This window comes from Juglans regia, chromosome 2, assembly GCF_001411555.2.
Source record: "Juglans regia cultivar Chandler chromosome 2, Walnut 2.0, whole genome shotgun sequence".
In the NCBI taxonomy this organism is placed as follows: domain Eukaryota; kingdom Viridiplantae; phylum Streptophyta; class Magnoliopsida; order Fagales; family Juglandaceae; genus Juglans; species Juglans regia.
In genome coordinates this window covers 16785883-16803919 of record NC_049902.1, presented here as the reverse complement: position 1 = coordinate 16803919, position 18037 = coordinate 16785883, and positions in this window count along the sequence as shown.

The window sequence follows — 18037 nt, the reverse complement described above, 5'->3', positions numbered from 1 at the left end:
TGCATAGGCATAAACCCAATTATTCTAAGCAAACAAAATAGGTCCTTGAAATTAATTAAATAAGTTGAAAGTCTTCAAGTGTCCAAAGCCTATAAGTCATGTTGTTGCCCTTTCCATAGCTTATGAAATGAATCAAAGCATAATCTTCATCGTTTAAGCCCTTGAACTTGTATTTGACCCATCTGGTACTTGCAACATATCTTTAAAACTAGGCCCACCTTGGTTCCCATCATTCTCCCTCTCCTCAAAAGGATTCGACCTCGAATCTCCACCTGGATCAAAGGGAAAAATGTTAGTAACATTATCATTGATTTCATATGCATTGTCATTAATTTGTTCAAGAATTTGAGAACATCCATCTAAGCTACTCCTGTTGTCAACAGATAAAGATATTAAATCTAAAGGAGTAAATAGATTAAGTCTATAAACAATTTCAAAAGGAGAATATAAAGTGGTAGTATGCATGGTCCTGTTATATGCAAACTCTATAAATCCATCCATAACCATAAAAATAGAATTTCTACTCCTTTCTTTCCTAGGCAGCCCCAAAACAAAGTCTATAGATATGTCTACACATGACTCACTAGGAATAGGTAAGGGCGTATGCAACCCATGTGGCAAAAGTATAAATTTGGCCTTTCTGCATGTAATGCACCTGCCACAAATACAATTGACATCTCTCTTCATCTTAGACCAACATAAATGTTCATACAAAATGTCTAATATTTTCTTGACACCAGAATGACTACTCCAAATATATGCAAACTCAATGAAGGGCAAATGATAGTCCCACAAACGTTCATGCAACACATCAATGAATGGCAATTGATACTTCCACAAATGTTCATGCAACACGTCATTGAAAGGCAAATGATATTCCCACAAACGTTCATGCAACACAACAAAAGTCTTCCTTACACCATGGTTACCCAACAAACCACCATGTCCATCGCACACAAGCAACTTACATATAAAACTAGTAGGTACATAAAATCTATTCTTTATAAACAAGTACCAATCTAGTTTATAGAACTTACCAAACGATGCTTTCTCACATGTTCCATATACAATAGCAAAGTCATCATCATTAGCATGCAATTCCTTATCATATTCAAGTTTCAACAATTTTGCATCTAAAATGAAGATAAGTACATACCTTCTTGCTAAAGCATCAACCACAAAAGTTTCCATACCTTGTGTGTATTTGAATACATGAGCAAAAGTCTCAATACAATCCTCCCGCTTAGCACGCATTATAGTCAACAACTTACCTTCTCCCTTTAAGTGTGTCAATGACTCATGTTCTTCCAAGAAAGGTCGGTTAGGAATTGTTGCACCTGGCACAAAATCAATGTAGTGCTCTATCTCCCTAATGGGTGGCAATCCACTCAATACACCACTTGAAAACACGACCTCATATCCCTGCAACAAAGAGACAACAATACTAGGCAAACATACGTCAAGTTCGTTAGGATTAAGACTTGCCTTAGCATAAAAAGTCACTTTTCTCTTTGTTTTTCTCTCACTTTCTTCATACTCTCTTTTCTTTCTACTCTCTTTTTCTTTTTCACTCTTTTTTTCCCTTTCACACTCTTTTTTCTTTTCACTCTCTTTTTCTCTGCCTTTCTCCATTTCAGTCTCACTATTTCTTTTCTTCTCAATCTCATCTTCACTATTGCTTTTCAGCTCAATCTCACTTTCACTCTTGCTTGTTTGCTCAATCTCCTTTTCACTTTTTCTTTTTTGATCACTCTCATTTTCACTCTTTCTTTTTTGAGCAACCTCACTTTTCAATTTCAATTGGTCCCCATGGACATGTGTTGGAGTTAAAGGAGCAAGTTTGATTGTTTTTCCATCCTTTTCAAAACTGTACATGTTCCTTAACCCATCATGGATCACCTTCCTATCATACTGCCATGGCTTTCCTAACAAAATATGACTAGCATGCATAGGCACTACATCACAAAGCACCATATCCTGGTATTTTCCAATTGAAAAAGAAACTAGCACTTGCTTATTTACCCTAACCTCCCCACAATCACTCAACCAGTGCAACATGTATGGTCTAGGGTGTTTCAAGGTACGTAAATTCAATTTCTCAACTAAAGTAGTGCTAGCCAAATTAATACAACTCCTCAAATCAATGATCATACTACATACCTTGTTGTTGATGTGGCATCTAGTATAAAAAATATTCTCACTCTTCTGCTCTATATCATCCATCTTAATTTCTGTATTGAGTGCATGCCTGGTAACAAGAGAATCACCATACTCTTCATTCTCATACCCATTTTCAACACTAAACTCGGGACGCCTCCTATCTCTCCTGCCATGAAGATTTCTAATTACCACATCTTGATGATCCATCCTATCCCTCACTTCACCCAACACTAAGTTCAACTTCTCAAACTGTTGTTGCATGACTTGCAACACAAAGGATGTGTTATCTACCATCTCCTTTGGTGATGAGTCACTCCTATGAAACATCATAATGTGCTGCACAAAAAGAATGTTAGTGAAAAACCTCACACACTCCCTTACGTGTTTACACTCAAATAATGACACTCCACTCGTGTGTAACTCTGAATTGGCTTTTTACTCGATAATAATCTCACACTCTCTTGCCTTTTACCTCAAGAGTTTTCCCACTCAAGTTCTTTAAGAACTAGTTGAACTAAATCAAGACAATACAACCTTGTATTATCCCAACTAGTAATTAGATCCAGGAAACAAGAACAAGAGAAACATGAAGGAATAAAAATGACACGAGAATCAATGAAGTTATACGAATGAAAGAGTAACAATAAGACAAGATACCAACTTGAGTGATGTATGCAGCAGCCCCTTTGATCATAAGGTTTAATCAACAAATTTCTTTCTTTCTCTTTGTTGTAACTATGTAGCAACTTTGAATATGCTACCTTCTCTTTTCTTCATCTTCTCTTTTTTTTTTTTTTTCGAATTTTCTTTTCTTTTCTTTTCTTTTCCTTTCCTTTCTTTTCTTTTCTTTTCTTTTCCTTTCTTTTCTTTTCTCTAATTCATCCACAAACAGCAATAGTCAGTTGTGAAAACCAACCAATTGAATTCAAACACACAAGCATGGACAATGAAGTAGAAGAGAATCAATGGAACGACACTCCAAGCAATTGACAAACTTAGAGATGCAGGAAACCCTAGAATTTTGAAACCCTAGGTGATGCAAATTTCAGCCAAACCCAAAACCCTAAGAATTTCGGCAGCCTACTTTTTGTTTCTATTTTTTTTTTTTTGGCAACCCTAGAACAATGAAGCCCTAGAATTAAATTTAAGGATGCTAAAATTAAAAGATAGAATCAGACCTGATTGGAAACCTTGCTCTGAATACCAAATGATATGAACCCGCGGGAAAGGAATCCCTTGAACCCACAATCAATTTGAAAATACCCCAAGAAAGCCAAAATCAAGTCAATGGATGGAGAACCTAGACCCAATGAGAACTCGTTTCAAGAACCTAGATTATATTAAAATCTAGACCCGTTGAAGAACCCGTCTCAAGAACCCAGATTACAAAGGAGGAACGCCACAAAGGTTGTGATTTACCTTTGATAAGTTCAAAAGTTCAATTAAGAACAAGAGGAGTAAAACTCAACTCACAATGAATAAATTCATCAAATTTCATAAACTTCATTATCTGATTAAAATGTGGCCACATAGAGTATTTAAAGCAAATTATAATGAAACCCTAGCCAAAATAAACCCCCATCTTCCAAAAGTGCCCCTGGATGAACAGTGCCACGGCTACAGTACGGAGCTACGGTAACTCGCTACAGTAACCCTAACCCTAGTTCAATAAAATAATAACTTTCCCGATATGCCCTTGCATAGGCATAAACCCAATTATTCTAAGCAAATAAAATAGGTCCTTGAAATTAATTAAATAAGTTGAAAGTCTTCAAGTGTCCAAAGCCTATAAGTCATGTTGTTGCCCTTTCCATAGCTTATGAAATGAATCAAAGCATAATCTTCATCGTTTAAGCCCTTGAACTTGTATTTGGCCCATCTGGTACTTGCAACATATCTTTGAAACTAGGCCCACCTTGGTTCCCATCAACTTTCATGGCTTAGCTAGCTTTTATCGGCGTTTTGTGAAGGACTTCAGCACCATTGCTGCACCATTCACTGAGGTAATTAAAAAGAATGTTGGGTTTTATTGGGGGGCTAATCAAGAGAATGCTTTTGCCACTATTAAAGAAAGATTGTGCTCTGCACCTGTGTTAGCATTACCGGATTTTAACAAAACTTTTGAGATTGAATGTGATGCCTCAGGAATAGGGATTAGAGCCGTTTTGATGCATGATAGGCGGACCATAGCCTTCTTTAGTGAAAAGTTAAGTGGGGCATCCTTGAAGTACCCTATGGAAGCACTACCTATGGCCAAGGGAATTTGTGATTCACACCGATCATGAATCATTGAAGCATCTCAAGGGTCAAGGTAAGTTGAATAAAAGGCATGCTAGATGGATGGAATATATTGAGACCTTTCCCTATGTCATCCGTTACAAGCAAGGTAAGGAGAACATTGTTGCTGATGCTCTATCCCGGAGGAGTAGTTTGGATGGACAAAAGAAGGCGGAGTTGGTGAAGTCACTTCATGAGAGGGTACGGCTTCAAATTGCTCAAAAAAATGAAAGGGTTGCTTCCCAAGCCAATAAAGGACGAAGGCGTGTCATCTTTGAACCAGGAGATTGGGTTTGGGTTCACATGCGCAAAGAAAGATTCCCAGCCCATAGAAGGACTAAGTTGCATCCTCGAGGAGATGGACCTTTCCAAATTCTTGAGAAAATTAATGACAATGCATATGAAGTGGATCTTCCAGGTAAGTATAAAGTTTCTGCAACTTTCAATGTTTTTGATCTTTCTCCTTTTGATGTAGGTGAAGATTCGAGGTTGAATCATTTTGAGGAGAGGGGGAATGATAGGAACCAAGGTGTGCCTACTCTTAAAGATCCTTTGCAAGTTCCAGATAGGCCAATAACAAGATCCAGGACCAAGAAGATTGATGGGGAACCAAGGTGGGCCTAGTCTACAGATATTTTGCAAGTTCCAGATGGGCCAATTACAAGAATTGATGCAATCCACATGGGACGAGTTTAGCAAGAGCCAAACATTCAAGATAAGCTTAAAGGATGAAGATTCAGTTTTGATTCATTTGATAAGCTATGGAACGGGTTACAACATGACTTAAAGGCTTTGGGCACATGAAAGATTTAAACTTGTTTAATTCATTTAAAAATCTTATTTTCTTAGTTTAGAATAATTGAGTTTATTATAGGAAGCACTTAAGGGGGCCTATGCAAGGGTATGTTGAGAAAGTTATTATTTTATTGAACTAGGGTTAGGGGTTACTGTAGCCGAGCACAGTAGCCGCGGTACTGTTCATCCAGGGGCACTTTTCGAACATGGGGGGTTTATTTTGGCTAGGGTTTCATTATGTTTTGCTTCAAATACTCTATGTGGCCACATTTTAATCAGATTATGAAGTTTATGAAATTTGATGAATTTATTCATTGTGAGTTGAGTTTTACTCCTCTTGTTCTTAATTGAACTTTTGAACTTATCAAAGGTAAATCACAACTTTTGTGGCGTTCCTCCTTTGTAATTTGGGTTCTTGAGACGGGTTCTTCAATGGGTCTAGATTTTAATATAATCTAGACCATCCATAGACTTGATTTTGGCTTTCTTGGGAAGTTTTCAATTTGACTGTGGGTTCAAGCGATTTCATTCCCACGGGTTCATATCAAAGATCAAGGAAGCAATGCAAGGATTGGTGCAATCCACTTGGGATGAAGCTAGCAAGAGCCCAACACTCAAGATGGGTCTGAAAGTTACTTTTTAGAAACTAGGGTTTCATCAATTTATTGTAGGGGTCACTGTAGCCGGTACTGTTCATCAAGGGTAATTTTGGGTAAAAGGGGCTTTATTTTGGCTAGGGTTTTGATTTGGTTTGGGTTTAAAAACTCTTTGTAGCCTCATTTGAGGGGTTAGACAATATTGAGTTTTATTTGTGAGTTGAGTTTTCTCCTCTTGTTCTTGATTGAACTCTTGAACTTATCAAAGGTAAATCACAACCTTTGTGGCGTTCCTCCTTTGTAATCTGGGTTCTTGAGACGGGTTCTTCAACGGGTCTAGATTGTAATATAATCTAGGTTCTTGAAACGAGTTCTCATCGGGTCTAGATTCTCCATCTTTGAGTTGATTTTGGTTTTCTTGGGGAGTTTTCAAATTGATTGTGGGTTCAAGAGAATTCATTCCCACGGGTTCATATCATAATGAGTATAAGAATATATTTTCATATAAAAAAACTTTATTGGACATGTGCATTTTAAGCCCAAATGCTATGATTAACCACTACCCAACAGTAATGTAACACTGTCACAAAAATAACAGAAATTCTTTCCACATGTAGAGGACAATATTTATTGTGGGATATGAGTTCAGAATTTGGACAAGTCTATTGAAATGAAAAGAAATTATTTGCATCCTCATACGTTTTGCTCAAGTAATCGGACGAATGATTTACGTTCTGATGTGTGATTAATCGCCTGCTATTTTCGGTGCTCCTAATTTTGAGCTGAAACTTTCTGCGATGCACACACCCAATGTTAGCAATGATAAACAAACGGATTTGTCACAACAATATTTGGACATATTAAATGGGTAAATATATGGTTTAATTTGAGAAAGAGCATATATACCTTAAAGGCATCTGATATGAACCCGCGGGAATGAAATCCCTTGAACCCACAGTCAATTTGAAAACTTCCCAAGAAAGCCAAAATCAAGTCTATGGATGGAGAATCTAGACCCGATGAGAACTCGTTTCAAGAACCTAGATTATATTAAAATCTAGACCCATTGAAGAACCCGTCTCAAGAACCCAAATTACAAAGGAGGAACGCCACAAAGGTTGTGATTTACCTTTGATAAGTTCAAAAGTTCAATTAAGAACAAGAGGAGTAAAACTCAACTCACAATGAATAAATTCATCAAATTTCATAAACTTCTGAAAATGAGGCTAATGTGGCAGGTGGGGCAGCGATGCTGATGGGAACCAAGGTGGGCCTAGTCTACAAATATTTTGCAAGTTCCAGATGGACCAATTACAAGAATTGATGCAATCGACTTGGGACGAGTTTAGCAAGAGCCCAACATTCAAGATAAGCTTAAAGGATGAAGATTCAGTTTTGATTCATTTGATAAGCTATGGAACGGGCTACAACATGACTTAAAGGCTTTGGGCACTTGAAGGCTTTAAACTTGTTTAATTCATTTAAAAATCTTATTTTATTAGTTTAGAATAATTGAGTTTATTATAGGAAGCACTTAAGGGGGCCTATACAAGGGTATGTTGGGAAAGTTATTATTTTATTGAACTAGGGTTCGGGGTTACTGTAGCCGAGCATAGTAGCCGCGGCACTGTTCATCCAGGGGCACTTTTGGAAGATGGGGGGTTTATTTTGGCTAGGGTTTCATTAGGTTTTGCTTTAAATACTATATGTTGCCTCATTCTAATCAGAGCATGAATTTTATGAAATTTGATGAATTTATTCATTGTGAGTTGAGTTTTACTCCTCTTGTTCTTAATTGAACTTTTAAACTTATCAAAGGTAAATCACAACCTTTGTGGCATTCCTCCTTTGTAATCTGGGTTTTTGAGATGGGTTCTTCAACGGGTCTAGATTTTAATATAATCTAGGTTCTTGAAACGAGTTTTCATCGGGTCTAGGTTCTCCATCCATTGACTTGATTTTGGCTTTCTTGGGGTGTTTTCAAATTGATTGTGGGTTCAAGGGATTCCTTTGCCGCGGGTTCATATCACCTATAGAAGAGGGCAACAACATGACTTAAAGGCTTTGGACACTTGAAGGCTGTCAACTTATTTAATTCATTTAAATGACTTATTTTATTAGTTTAGAATAATTGGATTTATTATGGGAAGGACTAAAGGGAGGCCTATGCAAAGGCATGTTGGGAAAGTTATTATTTTATTGAACTAGGATTAGGATTTTACTGTAGCGAGTACTATAGCTGCACTGTAGATGCTGCACTATTCACACAAGGGGCATTTTATTGAGCTAGGGTTAGGGTTTTACTGTAACTAGTACTGTAGCTGCACTGTAGATGCATCACTATTCACACAAGGAGCATTTTTGGAAGATGGGGATTTATTTTGGTTAGGGTTTTAATTAGGTTTTGCTTTAACTCACAATGAAGAATTTTTTCATTGTGAGTTGAGTTTTTACTCTTCTTGTTCTTGATTGAACTTTTAAACTTACCAAAGATAACCTTTGTGACGTTCCTCCTTGTAATTTGGGTTCTTGAGACAGGTTCTTCAACGGGTCTAGATTTTAATATAATCTAGGTTCTTGAAATAAGTTCTCATCAGATGTAGATTCTCCATCCATTGACTTGATTTTGACTTTCTTGGGGAGTTTTCAATTTGATTGTAGGTTCAAGGGATTCCATTCCCACGAGTTCATATCACAGTGGCTCTCCAGGTTGTCAGTAGACTTTTTGGATGAGGTGGTGCTCTGAACAGGGTGGTCGAATCAAGTTTGGCCCTCACACGGTGTTACTATGTTTTTGACTAGGAAGAACAGAGGTTGCAACACTCATGTTCTTCATATAGGTGGTTGTCGTGGAGCTGTGCAGTGGCTAAGCAAGGGGGCACTATGGTTTCCGGTGGGTTGGGCAGTTGCTAGTGTCTTCCATCATGCAGAGGGATCTCGTTCGTGGCAATGGCTGTCGACAAGGGGTCCTCTCACGTTGCAACGACTTGATGCTGATCTAAGCAACAGGGGCGAAGGGGTAGAGGCTACAGGTGGTTGATGAGGCTTTAGTTGTTTTCCTGGACATGGACTGGAGGCTGTGGGGTCTGTGGGAGCTGTTGTTTAGTATAGTTTTATATGTATAGATAATTATATATCTATAAAATAAACTAAATAAACTAATAATAGAATAAAAATAATATAATAAAAGAAGAGCTATAAAATAAAGATTGTGGATTCTATTGATTCTTCATCTCCTCGCTTGACGCTCTCTTCTCTGAAAACCCTATGATGCATGAATGAAGTACGTGCTAGAGGCTGCGCATGATGTGTATAGATACATGTACAGACTTGCATGTTGTGACTAATGGAAAGAGACGTAGTTTTTAAAAACAAACTGCATGTTGGGTCTCCAAGTTTACAGCAAACGGGTGTGAGCCTTGGGGTGATCGGGTAGAACCCAGTTCAAATATTTAGGCCCACATTTTGAGTAGTATATAAATTTAATCAGAAAGGGCTTTTTCCTTGAATTTTGGACCTTGATAACTCTGCAATATTCCAATTTGTCCCACAAATTTCTCGGTCCCGAAAAAATTTCCATCTAATCCAAAATAATTTAATGAATTCAACTAAATTGGTGAGCCCATAAAAATTTGCTATCTGCCAAAACTAAAAATAATAGGACCATAGTCTATTCCAAAAATTTACTCGAAATCTCAAATGGGTTTTTCATATATATAAATCCCAAAATAAAATGGGTGAGGTGCTGGGCCCGGGTGTTACATCCTCCCCCCCTTAAATAAAATTAATCCTCGAAATTTTGCTAGTACCATAAGCATGGCCTAGATATTTATCATTCCCAACCATTCCATGCCTATCCCAATCTTCGATCATATTGTTGTACCTAATATTCCAAAATTCTAACCCTCCAATATTAAGGCCCGATGCCTCCCATATTTCCCTTAGACATACACATTCGTGCACATTGCATTGTTTATCATATACTTTGAAAGGTCTGAATCAAGTCTAAAATATAAACCTCAATCATGCAATTAAAAACCTAATAATAATTTTAAATTCTCCACGAATGTAATAACCTTATACATAGTGAAATAAACTCCCAAACCATCATATTACCAAAAACCACACTTTCGTTGCGCACTCTAACCACTTGTAGTCCTAAACACATTGTCTCTCACTCACGTACATCTAAATAGAACTAAATCCCACATTTAACCAGTCCATACATTTTTTAAAACACCAGAGCTAAATTCACAAATTCTAACAACGTGTTTGTAGCCTCTAAAACATCAATCTCACAAGTCTAAACCTCAAATTTCTAACCAAAATCATTCTCAGAAGTCAATTCGAAATCTAAACTTTAAACATCATCTCTAAAAACTTACAAAATTTTCAAACATTACATCTCAATCATCTCAAATTTTAAAGTTTGCATAATCTCAATCTTGGCTTCCGACTTATGTATCTTTCAAAATCTAACCCTTAAATCTTGTAAGAATCATCTCCTATAGTCCACAAAACAAGTCTACCAAAACTAAAATCTCAAATGTCATAAAGATCGTTTCCTTGAAATATGCAAAATCTAAAACCTCAAGTTTTGTGTGACACATTCCATTGGTCCACAAGTGCTAAAACCTAATATATCATCAAAAATCATATACTGGAGCCCGACAAAATTTTACGACCTTAAATCTAATCAAAATCACTTTTAAAATATACAGCATCTCTAAACCTCAAATTTCCAAAAACTCAATCCATAAAATCTACAAAATCTCAAACTTTAAATTTTCATCAAACTCCTTTTTATATAGTCTACATAATCTCAAACCTTAAATATCCACATCATTATCTCTTAGTCCTCAAATTCCTACACCTCAAATCTGGAGTTACTTTCTAAACCCAGAGATATCCAAAACCTCATAAGTTATAGTTAGCAGAATCTCAAACATAGCTCTGATACCAACTGTAACACCCCAGTCCCGGAGGTCTGAAGAGTTAGCTCTTGTTACCTAAAATCATCTCCAATAACACATTTATAAATAATTCAAAGACTCCATGAAATATTAACTTATTTGTTTAACACGAATATCCATGTTCCTCCATATGGACACAAAAAGAAATACCTCGATAAAATAAATTAAAATCTCCACAAAGACTAAGAGAAATATCCATGATTTAAAATACCAAAGCAACATAAAATAATAACACTACCAAATAAGACTCTCCAATAAATCATTGTACCCTATGACACTTATTCTTTTACGATCACCAAAACTTACTAGTACTGCCTATTCTTGACTTCTAGCTGATGCACCAAAATTAGCTGAAAAATATTGTAGAGATAAGGAGTGAGTTATCAATAACTCAATAAACAAATAACATATACTAGTGTGTAAACATAAGCATTTACATAGTTCAAAATGTAGAACAAATATAATTTTTTCAGAATGCAGAATCAGAACATGATATCAAACATAACATAGTGAAAGTTTAGAAATATTCTTATTTAAAATTCTTTTGGCATAGCATAATTGAAACATCACATTAGAACAGAATCCCATGTTTAACCCCTGTGGTAGGGTTGTGCAAACCCCGGCGGCCAATCGAGCATAAACAGAATGTGAATCTTCCCCTTATTATTCTTGAAGCCCCGAGTGTGCACACAAGAAAGACCACACAGAGAACTACTTTGCTTGCAAAGTGGGTGCACCAGAAACAGACAAGTTGGAACCAACCCGAACAAAGACCATACTTTTACCCCCGTGGTACTGTTAGAACGGAACAGAAACAGAATATCATATCAGAGTACAGAATATCTTCATAATACAATAGAATCATAATCATAATACTATAGTTTATGTACAAAATTTCATATTCGCTCTCTTTTACACAATTAAAAAAAAATGCCAAAATAGCTCATGTCTACTCTAGTCATGCCAAAACATGACTTAAAAGTTTTGGGCACTTGAAGGATTTCATCTTATTTAATTAATTTAAAGGACTTATTTTATTAGTTTAGAATAATTAAGTTTATTATGGGAAGGACTTAAGGGGGGTCTATTCAAGGGCATATTGGGAAATTTATTATTTTATTGAACTAGGGTTTTAAGAAGTACTATAGCGAACTAGGGTTTCAAAAGTACTGTAGCCGAGTTACTGTAGCATCGTACTGTAGCCGTGGCACTGTTCATCCAGGATATTTTTGGAAGATGGGAATTTAGTTTGGCTAGGGTTTGATTAGGTTTTGCTTTAAATACTCTTTGTTGCCTCATGTTAAAATGTTTATGAAATTTGATGAATTTGTTCATTGTGAGTTGAGTTTATCCCGCGTCTTATTCTTAATTGAACTTTTGAACTTATCAAAGGTAAATCACAACCTTTGTGGCGTTCCTCCTTGTAATCTGGGTTCTTGAGACGGGTACTTAAACGGGTCTAGATTTTAATATAATCTAGATTCTTGAAACGAGTTCTTATCTAGTCTAGGTTCTTTATCCATTGACTTGATTTTGGCTTTCTTAGGGTGTTTTCAAATTGATTGTGGGTTCAAGGGATTTCATTCCCGCAGGTTCATATCATTTGGTATTCAGAGCAAGGTTGACAATCAGGTCTGATTCTATCTTTTAATTCTTGCATCCTTAAATTTAATTCTAGGGTTTCATTGTTCTAGGGTTGGAAAAAAAATTGAAACAAAAAGTAGGCTGCCGAAATTCTTAGGGTTTTTTTATTTGACTGAAATTTGCATCTCATAGGGTTTCAAAATTCTAGGGTTTCTTACATCTATAAGTTTGTCCATTGCTTGGAGTGCCATTTCATTGATTATCTTTTATTTCATTGTCAATTCTTGCGTGCTTGAATTCAATTGCTTGATTTTCACAATTGAGTATTATTGTTTGTGATTGAATTAGAGAAAAAAATTCGAAAAAAAAAAGAAAAAAAAAGGAAAAAAAAAAAGAAAAAAAAAAGAAGAAGAAGATAAGAAAATGTAGCATATTCAAAAGTTGCTGTATAGTTACAACAAAGAGAAGGAATTACATTTGCTGGTTACGTTTTATCATCAAAGTGGCTGAATACATCTTTCTGGTTGATATCTTGGTTTATAATGACTCTTTCTCTTGTGTAAATTCCTTGAGTCTTGTGTCATTTTATTCCTTCCTATTTCTTGGATCTATATTACTGGTTGGAATAATACAAGGTTGTATTGTCTTGATTTTAGTTCAACTAGCTCTTAAAGAACTTGAGTGGGAAAACTATTGAGGTAAAAGGCAAGAGAGTGTGAGACTATTTTCGAGAAAAAACCAATTAAGAGTGAAACACGATGGAGTGCCATTATTCGAGTGTAAGCACGTAAGGGAGTGTGTGAGGTTTTCCACTAACATTCTTTTTGTGCTATACACTACGATATTTCATAGGAGTTACTCATCACCAAATGGGCTGGGAGATAGCTCATCCTTTGTATTGCAAGTCATGCAACAACAGTTTGAGTGGTTGAACTTGGTGTTGGGTGAAGTGAAAGATTGGATGGATAATCAAGAAGCCCTAATTAGAAATCTACAGGGTAAGAGAGATAGGAGGCGACGTGAGTCTAGTGTTGAAAATAGGAGGTATGAGAATGAAGAATATGGTGATTCTCTTGTTGTCAGGCATGCACTCAATACACAAATTAAGATAGATGATACAGAGCCGCAGAGCGATAACGTTTTTTATACTAGATGCCACATAAACAACAATGTATGTAGTATGATCATTGATTTAAGGAGTTGTATTAATTTGGCTAGCACTACTTTAGTTGAGAAATTAAATTTACCTACCTTGAAACACCCTAGACCATACAAGTTGTAGTGGTTGAGTGATTGTGGGGAGATTATGGTAAATAAGCAAGTGTTAGTTTCTTTTTCAATTGAAAAATACCAGGATATGGTGCTTTGTGATGTTGTGCCTATGCATGCTGGCCATATTTTGTTAGGAAAGCTGTGGCAGTATGATAGGAAGGTGATCCACGATGGGTTAAGGGGAACATGTACAGTTTTGAAAAGGATGGAAAAACAATCAAACTTGCTCCTTTAACTCCAACACAGGTCCATGGGGACCAATTGAAACTGAAAAGTGAGGTTGCTCAAAAGAGAGAGTGAAAATGAAAGTGATCAAAAAAGAAAGCGTGAAAGTAAAGTGATCAAAAAAAAAAAGTGAAAGAGATTGAGCTAAAAAGCAATAGTGAAAGTGAGATTGAGCTGAAAAACAAGAGTGAAGGTAAGAGTGAAAGTGAGATTAAGCTGAAAAGTAAGAGTGAATGTGAGATTGAGAAAAAAAGAAATAGTGAGGCTGAAATGGAGGAAGAGAGAAAAAAGAAGAGGGTAAGACTAAGACCTCAAGAAAGTTAGTTCAAAAATAACTGCGAGGTCGAGAGTACAAAAAAAGATGAAGAAAAAGAGAGTGACAGAAAAAAAAAAGAGTGAAAAGAAAAAAGAGTGTGAAAGGAAAAAAGAGAGTGAAAAAGAAAAAGAGAGTGGAAAGAAAAGAGAGTTTGAAGAAAGTGAGAGAAAAACAAAGAGAAAAGTGAGTTTTTATGCTAAGGCAAGTCTTAATCCTAACGAACTTGACGTATGTTTGCCTAGTATTGTTGTCTCTTTGTTGCAGGGATATGAGGTCGTGTTTCCAAGTGGTGTGTTTTGTGGATTGCCACCTATTAGGGAGATAGAGAGCACTACATTGATTTTGTGCCAGATGCGACAATTCCTAACCGGCCTTTCTTTGAAGAACATGAGTCCTTGAAGCACTTGAAGGGACAATGTAAGTTGAATAGAATGCATGCCAAGTGAGTGCAATTCATTAAGACCTTTCCTCATGTATTCAAATACACACAAGGTATGGAAAATTTTGTGGTTGATGCTTTAGCAATAAGGTATGTCCTTGTATTCATTTTAGATGGAAAATTGTTGAGACTTGAATATGATAAGGAATTACATGCTAATGATGTTGACATTGCTAGTGTGTATGGAAAATGTGAGAAAATATCGTTTGATAAGTTCTATAAACTAGATTGGTACTTATTTAGAGAGAATAGATTTTGTGTGCCTACTAGTTTTATGTGTAAGTTGCTTGTGTGTGATAGACATAATGGTTTGTTGGGTAGCCTTGGTGTAAGGAAAACTTTTATTGTGTTGCATGAACTTTTGTGAGAATATCATTTGCTATTTATTGAAGTGTTGCATGAACGTTTGTGGGAAGTATCATTTGTCGTTCATTAACATGTTGCATGAACATTTGTGGGAGTATTGTTTGCCATTCATTGAGTTTGCATATAATTGGAGTGGTCATTTTGGTGTAAGGAAAGCTTTAGGTGTGTTTCATGACATTTGTGGGAGTATCATTTGCCATACATTGATTTGTTACATGAACGTTTGCGGGAGTATCATTTGCATTTCATTGAGTTTGCATATAAATGGAGTGGTCATTTTGGTGTAAGGAAGACTTTATATATGTTTCATGAACATTTGTGGGAGTATTGTTTGCCATTCATTGAGTTTACATATAATTGGAGTGTTCATGCTACTACTCAATTTTCACATTTTGAAATTTTTTATAGACTTAATCTATTTACTCCTTTAGATTTAATGCATTTATCAGCTGATGACAGGAGTAGCTTGGATGGACTATTCCAAATTCTTGAACAAATTAATGATAATCCATATCAAGTGGATCATCCAAGTAAGTATTATGTTTCTGCTATTTTCAATGTTATTAACCATTTTCCCTTTGATCCAGGTGGAGATTCGAGGTTGAATCCTTTTGACGAGAGGGGGAATGATGGGCACCAAGATGGACCTAGTCTTAGAGATCATTTGCAAGTTCCAGATGGTTAAAAGGTAAAGAGCCAAGAATATCAAGGAGGCAATGCAAGGATTGATGCAATCCACTTGGGACGAGTATAGCAAGAGCCCAACATTCAAGATGGGCTTGAAGGATGAAGATGAAGATTTGATTCATTTGATAAGCTATGGAAGAGGGCAACAACATGACTTAATGGCTTTGGGCACTTGAAGGATTTCATCTTGTTTAATTAATTTAAAGGACTTATTTTATTAGTTTAGAATAATTAAGTTTATTATGGGAAGGACTTAAGGGGGGTCTATTCAAGGGCATATTGGGAAATTTATTATTTTGTTGAACTAGGGTTTTAAGAAGTACTATAGCGAACTAGGGTTTCAAAAGTATTGTAGCCGAGTTACTGTAGTGTCGTACTGTAGCCGCCGCACTGTTCATCCAGGGTATTTTTGGAAGATGGGGATTTAGTTTGGCTAGAGTTTAATTAGGTTTTGCTTTAAATACTCTTTGTTGCCTCATGTTAAAATGTTTATGAAATTTGATTAATTTTTTCATTGTGAGTTAAGTTTATCTCTTATTCTTAATTGAACTTTTGAACTTATCAAAGGTAAATCACAACCTTTGTGACGTTCCTCCTTGTAATCTAGGTTCTTGAGACGAGTACTTGAACGGGTTTAGATTTTAATATAATCTAGGTTCTTGAAACGAGTTCATATCGGGTCTAGGTTCTCCATCCATTGACTTGATTTTGACTTTTTTGGGGAGTTTTCAAATTGATTGTGGGTTCAAGAGATTTCATTCTCATAGGTTCATATCACGTAGTCTATTTCAAAAATTTACTGAAAATCTCAATTGGGCTTTTAGTACATATAAACCCCAAAATAAAACGGGTTGGGTGCTGCGCCCGGGTGTTACAAGGAATGTAAGGGAAGTCTGATTTGTAGCCAACAATATTACCATGTTAATGGGCAGAAATGCAGTGTTTTATTACATGAAGCTCTGCATTTTATATCGGCAACAATATTAATAGAAGTGGAAGTTCAATGAGGGGCATATTGGTTGTTTAGTGAAACGGTGCGTGTTGAAGTTGGAATGAATGGGGACAAAAGGCTCAATGGCTGCATTCTTACTCCCGTTATGATGTTGTTTTTACTTTCATTGTATAGTCTTGTATAAAAGGACTGGACATACGATACTGGTCTTTGTTCAGAATTGTTGAGGATTGGTTTTACTTGGAGGTTGAAGGTTCGTTGAAAACCTTTTCGAAGAATTAATGCAAGGAATTCTTATATCATTTTCTTACTTGTTTTTTTATTTTGTGTTTTGTGTTGAGTTCTTGTAAGTCCTTACTGTATTCTTGTGAGGATCTTGAAATAAATCCATTATACAAATTGAGACTATGCTTTCACAAATCATAGCCCTATCAGATTTCAATCCCATATAAACTAGTTTCACACTTTAGCATTAATAGTATCAGATTTCTAGACTATGCTTTTATACAAATAAAATTCACGAGCATTCCCATTAAACACTAGAATCTATTCAGATCAAAGAATATACATCAGCTTGGATTTATACCATTAATCATTAATAGTTCTTCAAGTTGAGAGGGATAGTGTGTCACGACTCCACATCGACTAAGTATGAGATTGATTGATGATTTATAAGCCCCTAGGCACCCTTCCCTTGCAAGCCAGTTTTCAAGGGTGAGTTCTACCTAGTGGGTTTATAACAAATGGTATCAAAAACTCCCCATGTCTAAGGCCATGTTGCTATGGTTGCAATCATGCGGCACAGGGGGTGATGCCGACATGACAGTGTTTATCCAGGGCTAGGAAAGACCTAGAGCATAGTCAGTCGTGTGAGCACCGAGACCGCCGTGCACGTCGACTACGGAGCGTAGTGGTTGTTACGATCCCATATCGGCTAAGTATGTGATTGGTTGGTATTTAGCCCCTAGGAACCCTTCCCTTGCAAGCCAATTTTCAAGGATGAGTTCTACCTAGTGGGTTTATGACAAATGCACCGAGTGGTACTCAAAGAATCATCTGGAAGAATATTGCAAAAAGTTGTTATTTCATTTTGGGAGGAATTGGGACCTCGAATACCCAAGGTGTAGTTCGTTTTCATCTTCCTTTTGTTCATATAGTACAATCTTATTATGGTGATTTGCAGGAATTAAGAGGGTTCCTTACAATTGGTATCTAGCCTACAATTCTAATAGCAGAAAATTACCAGAACCAACAAGCAAAATAAAGAAATGTTAGCCCGCCATGACTAGAGCATTCACGAACTCAAGGAGAAAATGAGGCAAATGAATGATATGATGAGAACCATGATGGTTACTTAGACCCAAATACAGAATCAGTTGGCTCACCATGAGCCAC